Genomic DNA, 15,097 nt, shown 5'->3' on the forward strand with positions numbered 1-15,097 from the left:
AGGAGAAAAATCGTATGATCATCTCAATAGAAGCAAGAAAATATTTCTGCTAAATTCGACACCTATTTTGATAAATATCCTCCAGATAGTAGGCATAGAGGGAACTTACCTCAACAAAATAAAGGCCACATATCACAAACCCACAGCCAACCTCACTCTCAATGGTGAATAATTGAAACCATTTCCACTAAGATCAGGAACAAGACAAAGTTACCCACTCTCACCACTATTATTCAACAAGTGTATGGAAGTTTTAGCCTCAACAATCAGAGATGAAAAAAAATAAAAAGAATCCAAATTGGGAAAGAAGAAGTAAACCTGTCACTGTTGGCAGAAGTCATGATATTATACATAGAGAATCCTAGAGATACTACCAGAAAATTACTAGGACTAATCAATGAATTTGGTAAAGTAACAGGATATAAAATTAACGCACAGAACTCTCTTGCATTCCTATACACTACTCATTATAAATCTGAAAGAGCAATTAAGACATCACTCTCATTTACCACTGCAACAAAATAATAAAATACCTAGGAATAAACCTATCTAAGGAGACAAAAGACCTGTATGCAGAAGAGTATAAGGCAATGATGAAAGAAATTAAAGTTCATGCAAACAGATGGAGAGATATACCATGTTCTTGTATTGGAATAATCAAAATTGTGAAAATGACTATACTACCAAAAGCAATCTACAGATTCAATGTCATCCCTATCAAGCTACCAATGGCATTTTTCACAGAACTAGACCAAAAAATTTCACAATTTATAAGGAAACACAAAAGACCCCAAAAAGCCACAGCCATCTTGAGAAAGAAAAGTGGAGAGGAATAATCAGGCTCCCTGACTTAAGACTATACTACAAAGCTACAGTAATCGAGACAGTATGGTACTGGCACAAAAACAGAAATATAGATCAATGGAACAGGATACAAAGCCCAGAGATAAACCCATGCACATATGGTCAACTTATGTTTGATTATGGTGGCAAGAATATATAATAGAGAAAAGACAGCCTCTTCAATAAGTAGTTCTGAGAAAACCAGTCAGCTACATGTTAAATAAGGGAATTAGAATACTCCCTAACACCATGCAGAAAAATAAGTTCAAAATGAATTAAAGACCTAAATATAAAGATAGATGCTATAAAACTCTTAGAGGAAAACTTAGGCAGAACACTCTATGATGTAAATTGCAGCAAGATCCTTTTTGACCCATATTCTAGAGAAATGGAAATAAGAAGAAAAATAAACAAGTGGGACCAAATGAATATTCAAAGCCTTTGCACAACAAAGGAAACCAAAAGCAAGATGAAAAGACAACCCTTAGAATGGAAAAGAAAAGAATATTTGCAGGCAAAGCAACTGACAAAGGATTAATCCCCAAAGTATACCAGGCAGCTCATGTAGCTCAATACCAAAACAAAACAAAACAAAACAAAACAAACAACCCAACACAAAACTGGGCAGAAGATCTTAGTAGACATTTCTCCAAAGAAGATATACAGATTGCCAACAAACACATGAAGCAATGTTCAACATCACTAATCATTAGGGAAATGCAAATCAAAACTCCAATGTGATATCTCCACTCAGAATGGGTAACATAAAAATATCTACAAACAATAAATGCTGTAGTGGGTGTGGAGAAAAAGTACCCTCTTGCATTGTTCGTGGGAATGTAAATTGATACAGCCACTATGGAGAAGAGTATGGAGTTTCCTTAAAAATCTAAAAATAGAACTACCATACAACCTAGCAATCTCACTATTGGGCATACACCGTGAGAAAACCATAATTCATAGAGTCATGTACCACAATGTTCACTACAGCTCTATTTACAATAACCAGGAAATGGAAGTAACCTAAATATCCATTGACAAATGTGGATAAAGAAGATGTGGTGTATATATACAATGGAATATTACTCAGCCATAAAAAGTAATGAAATTGAGTTATTTGTAGTGAGGTGGAGGGACCTAGAGACTGTCATACAGAGTGAAGTAATTCAGAAAGATGAAAACAAACATCGTATGCTAACACATAAATATGGAATCTTAAAAAAAAAAAGGTTCTGAAGAACCTAAGGGCAGGACAGGAATAAAGACACAGATATAGAGAATGGACTTGAGGACGTGGGGAGGGGGAAGCATATGCTGGGTCTAAGTGAGAGACTGGCATGGAGCTATATACATTACCAAATGTAAACTAGATAGCTAGTGTGAAGCAGCTGCATAGCACAGGGAGATCAGCTCGGTGCTTTGTGTCCACTTGAGGGGTTGGGTAGGGAGGGTGGGAGGGAGATGCAAGAGGGAGGAGATATTGGTATATACATATACAAATAGCTGATTCACTTTGTTATACAGCAGAAACTGACAAACGAATGTAAAGCATCTATGCTCTGATAAAGATGTTAAATAGTAAATAGGAAAAAAACAATGTTTTGAATTTAAGTGATCAGAAACTTAAACAATTCATATATATATATATGTATATACATACACACACACACACACACACACACACACACACACATATATTCACATATCGATATTTGCTATACACACCAAAATCTATATTAGATACACTCAGAAAAGAATGAAAGGAATCAAAATATAATTATAATTACCAAATCACAATGGAAGATAGCAAAAAGCAAAAGGAACAATAAAGTACTACAAAACAACCCAAAACAACTAACTAAAACGTAATAAATTAATTCCTATCAATACTTACATTAAATGTAAATGGACTAAATGTTGCAATCAAAAGACATAGTGTGGGCGAAAGGATACAAACAAGACCCATATAATGCTGCCTACAATAGACTCACTTCAGATTTACAGACCCACAGACTGAAAGTGAGGGTGAGGAAGAAGGTATTCCAGAGGAATGGAAAGAAAAATAAATCCAGGGTGGCAATGCTTATGAGAAACAAAATAGACTTTAAAACAAAGACTGTACCAAGAGACAAAGACTGTACCAAATTAGGACAATATATGATGATCAAGGGATCAAGCCAAGAAGAGTACATATAAATTGTATATATATATATATAGATATAGATAGATAGATATAGATTTAGATATAGATATAGATATAGATATATAGATAGATATAGATATATAGATATAGACATAGATATAGATATAGGTATAGATATATCCAAATTCAGAGAACATAATTACAAAAAACAAATATTAGCAGGAACAAAGGGACAAATTGGCAGTAACACAATAATTGTAGGAGACTTTGCACTTCACTTTAATCAATGGAGAGATCATCCAGATAGAAAAGCAATAAAGAAGCACTGTTGTTAAAGGACACATTAGATCAGATGTATCACTTTCTCTCTCTCTCTCTCTCTCTCTCTCTATATATATATATATATATATATATATATATATATATAATATTTTATCAAAAATTAGCAGGATATACATTCTTTTCAAGTGCACATAGCACATTCTGCAGGGTAGATGACCAAATACTAGGCCACAAAGCAAGTCTCAGTAAATTTAATAAAATTGAAATTATATCAAGTATCATTTTTGACCAAAATGCTGTGAGATGAGAAATGAACTACAAGAAAAAACATACTGTAAAAACACAAAGATGTGGAGGCTAAACAACATGCTACTAAACAAACAATGTTTCACAGAAGAAGTTTTAAAAGTAATCAAAGAATACCTGGAGACAAAAACAAAAACACAATTATCTAAAATTTATGGCAGTGGGGAGGAGTCAAAATGGTGGAATAGGAGGATGCTGAATTCATCTCTCATCAAAAGTATATCAATAATACATCTACAAATGGGACAATTCTCTTAGAGCACCTTCTGAACATTAGTGGAAGATTTCTGACAGCTAAAAGGACAAGAAAAGTCCCCTCACAACTGGGTAGGATGAAAGAAAGAAGAAAAGAGGAAGCAAAACACTGGCCAGCAACCCTGATGGGAAGCTGAAGTTGACGGTAGGTACCCACACTCAGAAAAACTCCCTCACAGTGGGTAAATCAGCTGGGACAGAAAGGACATTCAGGGGCTCAAAGGAGAAAGCAGCATATGGTCTGTGTAAGGCAGGACAAAGTAAGAGCTGCATTCATGGTCTACACAGCAGCTCTGTGCATTCCAGCCTGAGTCATGAGTCACCTGTTGCAAACGGGGGCTGGGTGTTTGAAAGTGGGTTTTGGAGCATGGACCCAGGGAGGGGACAGATGTTGGCTGTGAAAAGACAGCCTGAATGGATAGGAGTAAGGAGCTCCACAATGGGGAAAGTCTGTAGAAAAAGCCTGGGACACCATAAAGGCAATGTATCATTTTTGAGTGGTGCACAAGGGTCAGAGCCATCATTACAACATCTTTACCCACCCACCAGCTTCCTGGGCCTCTCAGGTACTGGGAAGAGCTCCCATTTGAGCAGGCTCACCCACCCCTCAGGCCAAGGTCTCCTCCATACCTGGGCTAAGGGGGCCTGAGTACTGCCCATCCCCCAGCCTTCTTGGAAATCAGTCCTGGGTGACCCTGCCTAGGACAAGAGTCCGCCAATGTTGTCAGGGTCTGAGTGTTAAAGCATGGGTTGGGAAAATGGATCCAGGGAGAGGAGTGTTGTTGGTTGTGTGGATGCAGCAGAGGGGATGGGAGTGAGGATATATGCAGCCAAGAATGGCCCTAAGGGAAGCATATTTTGCCTGGAAAGTGAGACACCATTGTTGAGAGGCACATGGGGGGTGAGGCTGCTACTGTCCCCACGTGTCAGCTCCTGCCTCCATGGGCATTGGGAGAGACTCCCACCAGAGTGAACATGCCACAGTCTGTTGCAACTGCCTGCTGCTTCTGCAATTGCAGGAAACTTGAACACACCCCAATTGTGGCTGCTGTACCCTTCCCTGGCTTTAGTGAGTATGTGTGCCCTAAGGAGCCATTTCTTTAGCTCCCACTCACCTGGGCAAGGAATAGATGCTTGAGAGTGGTGCACATGCAGAGGTGGGATCAAAACCAAAGATGAGCCACAGGGGAGGTGCAACTAAGGAAGAGGAAAAGAAAAATTTTTGCAGCTGCACAATCCACAGATTAAATCTCTGAGATTGGCTTGGCAAATCCTGCATGTGTGAAATACCTGAATAGACAATGAGTGTTCCCACAACTGAGGTCAGTCAAGCTTTCACAGCAGTGTACTGTGGGGGCAAGTACATATGGGAGTCAGGCCACTTCAGAGTCTAAGTTGACCCCACAGTGCCCACAACTGGTTCAGAGACCTACCTAAAGGTATTAAGGCCTCCTGGGAAGGCAGGGATTGGTTCTGGATCACTGTGGGAGCAAAGACACTGAAACAGGATCTCCCACCGAAATATTTTTAACACTATTATTCTTTTTTTGTTTGTTTCATTTTGTTCAGCTGTTGGTATTATTGCTTTTATTTTTAATTTTTTTTTATTTCTTTCAACATATATATATATATATATATATATAATTTTTCTATTTTTACTTTAATTTTGTTGTTTTGTGTTTTTTTTCTTGTTTTTTCTTTTATTTATTTTTTAGATTGATTTTATGTGTATATTTTGTTTTCTTCATTATTTTTGTTGTTGTTTGCTTTCTGTTTTGTTCTATTTTTTATTTTTTGTTTTTGATAGTTTAGACCTTATGACTGTTCTCATTTTTTAATTTTTTGTTCTCTTGTGTTTTTTTGTTTTGTTTTGTTTTGTTTTTGGATTTGTTGTTTTAGTTTTCTTTTTTCTTGGTTTGTTTGTGTTGAGTTGTAGCTGTTGTTTGTTTACTGTTGTTTTTGCTATTTGTCTTGGGTTTCCTTTGTCTGTTTAATTTCTTTTAATTGTTTTTTCTCTGGTCACACTGTGTGGTTTGAGGGCTCTTGGTTCCCTGGTCAAAGACTGGGCCTTGGCCTCTGTGGTTGTAGTGCCAAGTCCAGGACACTGGACTGCCAGAGAATTACCAGGCCCAGGGAATATTAATCAGCTAGCATGCTCCCAAAGGTATCCATATCAACACCAAGAACTGGCCCCACATAACTGCCTGCAGGCTCCAGTGCTGGACAGCTCATGCCAAACAACCAGCAAGACAAGAGCAGAGCCCACCCATCAGCAGACAGGGTCCCTAAAGTCATACATGCTGACAGACAAAGAGGAAAAAACAAAACTGAAAATTAATACAAGGAAAGAAATCATAAATCAAAAGATAAATAACTAATATGAAGGAAAATTGTAAAAGATTAATGCAAATAAAAGTTGGTTCTTTGAAAACATATGATAATTAAACAACCTTAGCATGACTCATCAAGAAGAAAATAGAGTTTTCAAATCAATATAATCAGATAAGACAAATAAGATACAACAAACACTGTAGAAATAAAAAAGGATAATAAGAGATTACTGTGAGCAAATATACACCAATAAAATGGACAACCTAGACGAAATGGACAAATTCCTAGAAATGTACAAACACCCAATAGTGAAGAGTGAAGAACTAGAAAATATGAACAGAACAATTACCAGTAATGAAATTGAATCAGGAATGAAAATAAAAACTCGACCAACAAAAAGCAGGACCAGATGGCTTCACAGTTGAATTTTAGCAAACATTTAGAGAATAGTTAACACATATCCTTCTCAAACTATTCCAAAAACTTCAGAGGAAGGAACACTTCTGAATGCATTTTATGAAGCCAGCATGACCATGATACTAAAACCAAAGATATGACAAAAAAGAAAATTACAGGCTGATATTCTAATGAACATAGATGCAAAACTCCTCACCAAAATGTTAGTAACCCAAATTCCCTAATACATTAAAAGGGTCATGTACCATGACCAAGTGGGTTTTGTGCCTGCGATGGAAGGATGGCTCAATATCTGCAAATCAATGTCATATACCACATTTATATATTGAAGCATAAAAATTTTATCAACATCTTAGTAGATGCAGGAAAGCTTTTGACAGAATTCAACATGGATTTATAATAAAACCTCAAAACAAAGTGGGTATAGAGAGAACATAATATAGGCCATATACAACAGGCCCACAGCTAATATCATCCTCAATGTTGAAAAGCTAAAAGCATTTCCTCTAACATCATGAGCAAGTTAAGGATACCTGCTCTCACTACTTTTATTCAGTGTAGAATTGGAAGTCCTAGACACATTAGTCAGATATAAAAAATAAATAAAATACATCCAAATTGGAAAGGAATAAATAAAACTGTCACTCTTTGAACAAGACTTAATACTTTACACAGAAAATCCTAAAGGACTTGAATTAAGATGGCAGAGTAGAACAATGGGGAACACACCTCCACCCACAAATACAACAAAAATAAATCTACATGTGAAACAATTCACAATGGAAAGTAGCAAAAAGTCTCCTGTAAATCCAAGGCTGTAAGAATGATACATGAGGAATAGGGTCGAAGTGGAGGTTAAGTTATCAGGTTGGGAACTGTGCTCTTGGAAGGGGGCTCAGAGAAAAAGGAAAATTTCATGGGTAGAGTGACTGGTTTGAGCCACTTACCTGGTGCCCCAAACCTGGGATCTGACTAAGATGGTAATGACCATTGGCTGGTTGTAGGGCTGTTGGAAATAACAGGATGGCTGTGGGAAGCTGGACTCTGGTCATGAAATGTGTATGAATTCTTGCTTGCTTCTGAAGCTGGTTGGAAAGGGTGGATTAAATCTGTGGAGCTGGCTGACTGGTTTGCTACTACCACCTCTGTGTTCATCCCAGCCTAAGCCAAGTGATCCCACCAGCAACATTTTTCTCATGTTGCAGCTCCACAATGGAGCATGAGTGGACATGACAGAGGAAAATAACGTAACTGTGAGACACTATGGCAGCTCAAACTCTAAGTGGCATCTGGGCAGGGAGGGGTTAGCCATTACTGGAGATCGCAAATACAACCCATCACAGACAGATTAGATGTCTGATAGCAGCCACATGGTCACACCCAATGCTCTGACTCTTGCTTAATTCTCACACCAGTCCCTCTTGCTCCAGAATTGCTCCCCTAATAGGGAACTGACAGAAACTGAGCAGAGAGGAAGCCTAGCTTCACCCTTGTCTCCAGCCCTAGGCCCTCCTCTTCTAGGCCCACCTCCTATAAAGTTGACAGCTATCAACAAACACACATCATACCAACATTCACATTACAGAGATCCCAGAAAAATAAGTAGAGAGAGAAGTGGGTCAAAAATGTATTTAAAGAAATTTGGCTGAAAACTTCCCAAGCTTGAATAAGGAAATAGATACAAAGGTACAGAAAGCATAGAGGGTCCTAAACAAGGGGAACCCAAATAGACCCACATCTAGACATATCATAATGAAAATGACAAAAATTGCAAATAAAGAGAGAATTCAAAGGGCAGAAAGAGAAAAACAAAGAGTCATTTAAAAGGGAACCAAGTAAGGCTAACAGCTGATTTTTTTACAGAAATATTATAGTCCAGAATGGAATGGTATGACATATTTAAACTGTTGAAAGAGAAAGATCTACAACCTAGGATACTCTACCCATCATTTAGAATTGAAGGAGAGATGAAGAAATTCTCAGACAAGCAAAAGCTAAAATAGCTAATCAATACTAAACCAACACTAAAAAATATGTTAAAGGGTCTTCTCTAAGTAGAAAAGTCTTTAACAAGAAGTAAATATCTATAGGAAAGGAAAAATCCCACTAGAATAGGCAAATATATAGCAAAGGCTGAGGATCAATCATTTAAATAAGCTATTATGAAGATAAAAACTTTTAAAATCATATATAACTTTATCAGTAAAGGGATAGACATAAAGATGTAAAATATGACATCAAAAACACAATGTGTAGGGGAAGGAAGTAAATATATATATATATATATATATATATATATATATATATATATATATATATATTTACAATGTGTTTAAACTTAAAGTACTACCTGATTAAAGAAAATAGTTAGAGTCAACATATACAAACCTCATGATAACAACAAATCAAAACCTTACAATAGATAGATAAAAACAAGAGAGAAATGTACAGAGACATTCCAGAAAGGAAAATCATGGAGCTATAAGGGAGGAAACTGAAAGAAGAAAACAAGAACAGGGAAGATCTACAAAAACAGCTGGAAAACAAGTAACAAAATGGGAATAAGTACATACCTATTAATATTTACTTTAAATATCAATAGACAAAAAGTTCATATCAAAAGATGTAGGGTGGTTTATTAGATTAAAAGGACACATGTAGTGCATAAAACAGTTTCACTTTACAACTAAAGAGACACACAGACTTTAAGGTAGGGAATACAAGAAAAGATATTTCATGCAAATAGAAATGACAAGAAAGTGGAGGTAGCTATGCACATATCAGATAAAATATACTTGAAAACAAAATAATTTACAGAAGACAAAGAAGGTAATTATATATTGATAAAGAGATTGGTATAAGAAGAATAGGGTATTTCATTCATTAACTTATATGCACCCTATACAGGAGCACATAAATATGTAAAGCAAATATTTAAAGGCATAAAGGAAGAAATTGACAATGCAATAACAGCAGTGGATTTTAACACCTCATTTACAACAATCAACAGATCATCCAGAAATAAAATCAATAAAGCAACAGTGGTCTTAAATGATGCAATAGATCATTTGACTTAACAGATATCTATAGGACATTCCATCTAAAAACAGCAGAATATACATTCTTTTTAAGTGCACATGGGACAATCTCCTAGATATGTCACATGCTAGGCCACAAAACAAGTCTCAACAAATTTGAGAGGGTAGAAATTATTATTTTTCTGACCACAACGGTATGAAACTAGAAATCAATTGTAGGAAGAAAAATGGGAAAAGCACAAACACGTGGAGACTAAACCACATGCTTCTAAAAAATTGAGTCAATGAAGAAATCAAATTGGAAATCAGAAAATACCTTTGATATATGAAAATAAAAGCACAATTTTCCAAAATCTATAGGATGCAGCAAAAGCAGTTCTAACAGGGAAGTTTATAACAATATAGGCCTACCTGGAAAAAACAAGAGAAATCTGAAATAAAAAAACAAACTCTCCAACTAAATGGATTAGCAAAAGAAGAAAAAAACAAAGCTCAAAGTCAGTAGATGGAAGGACAAAATAAAGATGAGAGGAAATAAATAAAATACAAACAAAAAATAGAAAAACATCAATGAAACTAAGAGCAGGTTCTTTCAAAAAATAAACTAAGTTATTTAACCTTTACCCAGGCTCCTCATTAAAAATAATAGAGAGAACGCAAATGAACAAAATATGTAATGAAGGAGGAGAAATACCAAACAATACCAAAGAGATACAAAAAGTCATAAGAGAACACTACAAACAGTTATATACCAACAGATTGGAAAATCTGGACGAAGTGTACAAATTTCTTGAAAAATGCAACATGCCAAAACTGAATCAGAAGAAATAGACAATTTGAATTGATCAATCCCTGAAAAACTATTAGATCTCATCAATGAATTTGGCAAAGTTTCAGTATAGAAATGTAATAAGCAGAAATCTGTTGTATTTTCTATACACTAGTGATTAACTATCAGAAAGAGAAATTAAGAATACTATCTTACTTACAATTGCATCAAAAATAATTAAATACCTAGGAATAAATCTAACCAAGGAGGTAAATAACCTGTACTTGAAAAACTATGACTGATATATTGAAGATGACACAAACATTTGGAAATATATACCATGCTCATGGATTTGGAGGATGAATATTTTTTAAATGTCCATATAACACAAGGTAATCTCTATTAAAACAACAATTATATTTTTCACAGAACTAAAAAACAATTATAAAATATGTATGGAAATACAAAAGGCCCTGAATATCCAAACCAATCTTAAGAAAGAAGAACATGCTGTACACTGGAAACTAACATAACATTGTAAATTAACTATACTCCAATAAAAATTAAAAACAAAGAAAGAAAGAAAAACAAAGCTGGAGATATCATGCTGCCTGGTTTTAAATTATACTACAAAACTACAGTAATCATAGTAGCTTGTCACTGTCACAAAAACAAAGACATAGACCAGTGGAACAGAATAGAAAGCCTAGAAATTAACCCACACATATTTTGGCAGTTAATTTATGACAAAGGAGCAAAAATATACAATGGGGAAAAGGTGCCCACTTCAACACATTGTTTTGGGAAACTAGACAGAAAAATAATCAAACTGGACTACTTTCTCACACCATGCACAAAAGTAAATTTAAAACCAATTAAAGACTTAAATGTAAGACCTGAAAATATATAACTTCTAGAAGCAAACTTAGGAAGTATGCTCTTTGACATCAGTCTTTTTGTAGTAGTTATATATATATATATATATATATATATATACATATATATTTTATAGGTCTCCTCAGGCAAGGGAAACAAAAACAAACATAAACAAATGGAACTACATCAAACTACAAAGCTTTTACACAGCAAAGGAAACTATCAACAAAAAAATAAGGAGACCTATTGAGTGGGAGAATATATATGCAAATGATATATTCAATAAGGGCTTAGTATCCAAAATATACAAAGAATGCATAAACATAACATCAGAAAAACAAGCAACCCATTTAAAAAATGGCTGAGGACATGAAAGACATTTTCCAAAGAAGACATACAGATGGCCAACAGGCACCTGAAAAGATGCTCCACATCAGTAATCATCAGGGAAATGCAAATCAAAACCATAATGACATATCACATCACACTTGTTCAGAATGGCTATCATCAAAAAGAAAACAAATTACAAGTGTTGGCAAGGATGTGGAGAAAAGGAAACCATTATGCACTGTTTTTGTGAATGTAAATTGGCAGAGCTGCTATGGAAAACAGTATGAACATCCCTCAAAAAATTAAAAATAGAACTACCATATAAGCCATCAATTCCACTACTGAGTATTTATTTGAAGATAGCAAACACACTAATTCAAAATCACATATGTACCTGTATATTCATTGCAGCATTATTTACAATAGCCAAGATATGGAAGCAACCTAAGCGCCCATTTTAGATAAATGAATAAAAAATGTGATATATATATGTAATATATATAATATATATATATAATGTATATAATTATAATACATATAATTGAATATTACTCATAAAAATGAAATCTTGACATTTTCAGCAACATGGATGGACATAGAGCATATTATACTAAGTGAAATAAGTCAGAGAAAGAAAGATACTGTAAAATTTCACTTATATATGGAATCCAATAAATCAAAACAAAACAAAAACATGATTAAGCAGAAACTGATTTATAGACACAGAAAACAAACAAGTGGTTGCCAGAGGTGACTGGCATGGAGAGAGGAAAGAAATAGTTGAGGAAGATTAAGATGTACAAACTTCCAGTTGAAAAATAAATAAGTCATGGCTATGAAATATACATTGTGGGAAATGTTATCAATAAATATATAATATATATTATCAAATATATATCAATCAATAAATTATATATAAATATATGATATATCTTTGTGTGATAACATATAATAACTAGACTTGTCAACTAGAAATCATTTTGAAATGTATAGAAATATCAAAACTAGAAATCATTTTGAAATGTATAGAAATATCAAAACACTATGTTATGTAACATGAACATAGTGTTTTAGGTCAATTATACTTAAAACAAACACACTAATAATCAAAATCATAGAAAAATTAGATCAGATTTTTGGTTACCAGAGTTGGGCGGTGGGGAAAAGAGAAACTGATTGGAAGCAGTCAAAATATACAAACTTCCAGTTATGAGATAAATAAGTACCAGGGATGTAATGTACAATATGAAAAATATAATTAACTCTGGTGCATGTATTTAGGAAAGTTGTTAAGAGAGTAAATCCTGAGTTCTCATGACAAGGAATTTGTATTTCCTTAATTTTGTATCTTAATGAGATAATAGATGTTCACTAAACTTACTGTGATAATTATTTCATTATGTATGTAAGTCAAATCATTTTGCTGTACACCTTAAACTTATATATGCCGTATGACAATTATATCTCAATAAAATGGAAAAAAGTATATAACCAGGACTTCAAACTAATTTAAAAATTAATGGTTGGTTAAATAAGTAATTGCACAGAAACAAAACTCTAGTGAATAAAAATAGCAAGTTGACACTCCACTCTCAAAGAGGTGTAACATTTCTACCCAACACCCCAGTCCTTAAACCTGCATTGTGCGTGGTGTTTTTTTGTTTTGTTTTGTTTTGTTTTTCCACGAGTACAACATGGAAAGAGGAAAAATAAGATAATTTTACACTGTAGAATCCTCACAATTATTAGCTCACCCAGGTAATAAATGTGCACATCAATAGAAATAGGTCATATTGATAGCGTGTACCCTTAACATGATGAGATTTTGAGGTCATTTTACTTCTATGGTCTTTTTCCCCAAAATTTTTATAACAATTTCCCAAACTAAATTTAACAGCTCCATTACTGTCACATTTAAGTTTTAAAAATTGATTTTTGTAATCAATCCTCCCATTTAAAAAAGTGAAATTAGGTCTTGCTAAAGGTTTGGTCTTGCTAAAGGCTTGATTGCTCAGAAAAGAGACAATTTCTTGGCTAATAAGTATTGTTTGTTTGTTTGTTTCTGTTGAGATCAAGTCAGGGGATGTGGATGGCATTTTACCTCTATGGTCTTTTTCCTCAAAAGCCAGTATCCCAGCAAGAACTTCAGATAAACTTCAATTGAGGGACATTCCTCAAAATACTTGACTAGTGTAATTCAAAACTGCTAAGGTCATGCAAAACTAGGATAGTTTGAGATACTATCACAGTCAGGAGGAGCCTAAGTAGACATAATGATTAAATGTAATGTATACTGGATAGGATCCTGGTAAACAATAAAAGGATATTAAGTATAAATGGAGAAAATAGGAAGAAAATATGGACTTTAGATAATGATAGTATATCCTTATTGGTTCATTAATTATAACAAATATACCTCAATTATATATTAACAAAAGGGAAAATTGTACTGCCTTTGCAACTTTTCTGTAAACCTAAAACGATTCAAAAACAAGTTTATTTTAAATATGATCATGGAAGGGAATGTTGAGTATATTGAAGTGCTATAGAAGATAAATATAAATTACTTATATAAGAATCGCCTTTGTGTAGAATGGGCTTAGAATTAGCAGTTTGATATAGTCCCTGGCCCAATGTCTTTATATGATATTCTCAACAACAATTATAATGATGAGGTACAGAGGACAAAATACATTCAAATTCTCAGTATTATTCTTAGTCAGATTGCAGTGGAAGATACCCTGGCCCCAACTGGAAGGATATTTTGAGCAATGATCATAAGAAACATATATTACTCTCTTTCTCAGTGTGCTCTATAAAAGGAAATTTGGCAGCTAATTAAACTTTGTGCCCACACTAATCAGTAAATTCTTGCTTTTCAAGCACCAAAAAAAAAAAAAAAATCATGTATGGAAAGAAAATACCATAGTCAGTTTACTCTCTAATATTTTGATTTCAGAGTATAGTTTTAGCAGTATAGCAAGTCAAAAATATTTTTACTTAGTTTTATTTGGGAAAAAATGAAAATCAACTTCTTTCAAATAAATCCTTTTGAGAGATATTCAATTATTTCACACAAAGTTGGTTTTGATGGGCTGTAAAATTCTCTGATTTTCTGAGCTTCTAGCTATTCATCCAGAAAATTTTGCCAGACTCTTGTCATGAACAAGTGTGTGGGAGTCTAAGATTGATTTATTCCAGTTGGTACAATGGTGTGAAAGTTCTTCTCATCATACTCCATTCATTTTCACCTTCCTCCTTTATGATATTCTCTTTTCTTTTCCCCTTACTCACTTTTTTTCTGTTCTTCCTCTCTCTATTCTTTTTTCATATCAAAGCAGACAGATATGACTTAGTTCTTTCAAGATGTGAAGGTTTTACATTTCACTGGATGAAAACTATGAGAAAAGGGAATAACAAATACAGGAAGAGTCATTTAGGCTAACAACTTACCAGGAGCAAGGGTATTAATATTTCCTCTGCTCCTAACAATACATCAGGCACTGT

Source organism: Lipotes vexillifer, unplaced genomic scaffold, assembly GCF_000442215.2.
Source record: "Lipotes vexillifer unplaced genomic scaffold, Lipotes_vexillifer_v1.1 scaffold267, whole genome shotgun sequence".
Taxonomy (NCBI): Eukaryota; Metazoa; Chordata; class Mammalia; order Artiodactyla; family Lipotidae; genus Lipotes; species Lipotes vexillifer.